Source organism: Lagopus muta, chromosome 3 (genome assembly GCF_023343835.1).
Source record: "Lagopus muta isolate bLagMut1 chromosome 3, bLagMut1 primary, whole genome shotgun sequence".
Classification (NCBI taxonomy): domain Eukaryota; kingdom Metazoa; phylum Chordata; class Aves; order Galliformes; family Phasianidae; genus Lagopus; species Lagopus muta.
The window spans coordinates 67,713,325-67,716,860 of NC_064435.1; the positions used below are offsets into that span (position 1 = coordinate 67,713,325).

A 3,536-nucleotide genomic window follows, 5' to 3' on the forward strand; every position below is an offset into this window, starting at 1 on the left:
TGATTGTGGTTATCTTCTGATTGCCCTCAGCAGATATGTGAATGTCTGTTTTAATTTCCTTCACAGTGAATACATTTGCCTGAAAATTTCCATCCAGCTTTCCAGAGGAAAAAAAAAACAAAAAACATTGTTCCCAGAAAAGGTGTTCTTTAGTTTGTTGGAAAATGTCTCCTCTTGGTATTAATATGACCGTATACTCTACTGCCTTTAACCTGATTGTATTCTGTGCAGGTTCTTGTACTATACCCAAGATTATGATGACTGAACACTTCATACAGCTAAGCACTCATCAAGGTGAGCTATATTGATCAAGTTTTCTCTCAGTTTCCTCTCGTAACATCAAAGTGTAGTATTACATTAGGTTTTAGTGCACATATTCCTTAGCTATTATTTGGGTACAAGCTACTGTGGGAAAAACTATGATCGAGGAAATAATCTCTGCTGGAGATCGGATGATATCTCTGATCATTCTTTATATAGTAGGAATTTCAAAGCTTTAGACCCAAATATGAAAACATGCATCCTGAGCTTATCCTTAGGGTGAGAGAGTATTCAAGAAGTACTGATGTCCAGAATGATAGTAATTTGAAGTCCAGAAAGATGTGGCACTTCCTGATCTCATTGTATTGCACAAATACTTCTCATAAATACCTACTTTTCTATAATTTAACTCTGTAGAACAGATGGATTGCTGCAACCAAAAGACCTCAAGTTGTTCCTTTTATCAGGAGAAATACACCTATGCACTGACACTTGAGTAGTATTTCCCCAGTTATGCTTGGGGGCTATGGACTGCAAATGTTTGCAGACTTCTGAAAATATCTGTGGACATATGATGTAGCTAAGTGTATATGTCTTTGCAGTGATGAAACATCATCAGGGGAATTCAGCAACAAAAGAAAGAAAACTCTACCAGCAAGTCCTTACTAGGTTGGATTTTATTTTTTATTTTTATTTATATTTTTATTTTGCAAACCTCTAGAGAACTTCTTTACCACAGTCTGCTTCCTCTGATATTCAGAAAAGACAGTGTCATTTATGATGTCTGACGAGTTGTGTCTCCCCCTTATAACTTCAATTTCTAGTTGAATGTTCTCTGACGGAGAACATTATGGATTTTTCACTTGCTTGGAAGAGGAAAATCAATTTCCATCTGATAGAGCAGGAGGTCACTAAATACTACCAGCTGCTCTGTGACACTGTAGACTTAAGCAGTAGTCCTATGAGACAGATATGAGTAGTGAACAGTATCTTAGAGTGCATTAGTACACAGATAAATAGAGAGGAAAATGAGACACTGGAAAAAAAAAAAAGAGCTGAGGAAAGAGAATAAGCTTTTATTTCTTCAAAAATGTCTAGACAGAAATGCTGCACACAGAAGCTGGAGCACTTTCATCCAAGTCAGTCTTGCTACATAATTTTCTTATGATGGAGATCTTGAACTTCCATGCACACAGTAAATCTACTACAGGTGAGAGTTCAGGTTATTCTATAAAAGACAGCTGAGACAGCTGCAGACCTGAGTGATATGTGCTGTTTTGCCATTGTGACAAATTTTAAAACAAGACTTATGAAGCTCACTTCTGGGATGTATTTAGACATGAAAATGAACAAATAAATGAATAAATAAAAACAATCCCTACAATATCACAAAAGTGAAATGAACTGAGCTGTGCCATTATCCATGTTTACCTTGGTCATTTTCCCATTGCGGTGAATGACTAAGGAGCTGCGGGGACATGAAGAACCTAAATAGCTGTCTGAAGAAAAATTGAATATCATGTCAGTTTGTGATAAAATAACCAGTTGTTTTTTATGTAAAAATTATACCTTTTTTTTTTTTTTTTTTTTTTTGCAGGTGACAAATTTATTATACAGAAGACATACACACCTCAAGTTCAGCTGTATCATCACCTGATACAGAACTTGTTCAAAGCTAATAGTTTGCTGTTAACAGATATGTAGGCTATATCTTATGCTATAACAGGGAAGAGGACAGGCTGAAGCAACCCAATGAGAGCAGGGGTTTCCTGACCTGTAGTCATGCCTGAATGCTCAGAAGTTGAAAAAGGAAAGACCCAAAGAGAAATTGTGCTGATTCACACTGATTGCAATTTGACCTAATGTAGAAATATTGACGCCTTACAAAGTTTTTCTGTGGAATCCATATTATCTGGTTGAGAAGAATTACAATAGGACTTCCAGGAAGGTGAAGGAAGATGCTGAGGAGAAGCTGATGGACTTTTATTTGCAGGTGTAGGACTAGTAGCCAGTGAAGGGGCAACTAAATATAAGTACAGATTCAAAAATAAGAAATAACTGGAGGACTATATGACCATAACCATGCTTGTACATTGTATAAAACCATTTGAACACTAAAGACAGAAACAATCAAAAAGCCATCTCTTTTATCTCCCATTCATTTTCCAAATGCTCACAATTAACAAAGTACAGGTTTCTGTACTCTATATCAAGATAGTTAAGAAAGAAACAAATATTTAATTGATGGTTCCCATGGTGTCTGCTCAGTACAAACACTCCCTTATTAAAAAATAGTTCTGTTAACTTCAGCTAGGATACTATTCCAAGTCAATAATGTCGGAGTAAAGTCTTAAATACATCATCCATAGATGAAACATCATCCATGAAGCAATAGTGCTGTCATTCCAGCTGAGATCCCATTAGAACAAGTTACAGATTTACTAGTAAAAGTTTATTTAGTACTAACACAACAGTGGATTGTCATAGAAACATACACCTTCCAAAAGAGAGGCAGTAAATACAAGAGAGATGTTCTTCAGGACCTTGTTTCTAATTTCTATCTATAAGTATCACAGAACAGCAAAAGAAAAAAATTAAGGAAGGACTCCCTTAATTTAATTACATTTGCTCCAGTACTTCAGAGAATTTATGAGAGTGAGACATATATATCTACTAAGCATCTATTCTGTCTTGAAATATTCTCTCCTGAGTCAAATTTCTGGAGTTTTACTGCATGGGCAATAAAACAAAGAATGGATCCAAATTGGTTTTAAATTAATCAAACTCACAGTTAAAAAGCAGAGCATCATCACGTAGGTTAAATGTCAGTTGTTCATCTTCAAACTTATGTCTTTTTTTCAAACTTACCATAATTGACCTTTTCAAGTGTAACACCCTGTTAAAACCAGGAGAAAATGGCAATATGATAAGAGGACAATTTCAGTTATAACAAAGTCATTATATAAAAGATGAAATATGAAGATATTAATTAATCTATTCTCACTATTTTCTCAGTAGGGCAATTACACGTCTGAATTCATGGTACTTGTAATGTATGTGATCTCACAGCTGAATTGTAGGTGAGCAAAGAAGACAGGAAAATGTATTTTAAGAGTGAGAAAGGAGTCTTTCAAAGCTGCAGAAGTCCTGGAAAAAAACTATTATGGATTTCTGTGAGGTTTATATCAGACCATTAACAAACAAGTGAACATTTATTCAGGTTTAAATAACTTGAATAAAATAGATAGTCCTTTGGTTATCACATTCAATTTCAA

At 35.0% G+C, this 3,536-nt stretch overlaps 1 long non-coding RNA gene across 1 annotated transcript; it reads left to right on the plus strand.

Moving 5' to 3' along the window:
• Positions 1–254: 254 nt before the first annotated feature.
• On the plus strand, positions 255–1,969 carry LOC125690904 (uncharacterized). The gene is made up of 3 exons (XR_007375827.1): positions 255–294; positions 864–930; positions 1,859–1,969. It is a non-coding gene; the product is annotated as an uncharacterized LOC125690904 (long non-coding RNA).
• The last annotated feature ends 1,567 nt before the right edge of the window (positions 1,970–3,536 follow it).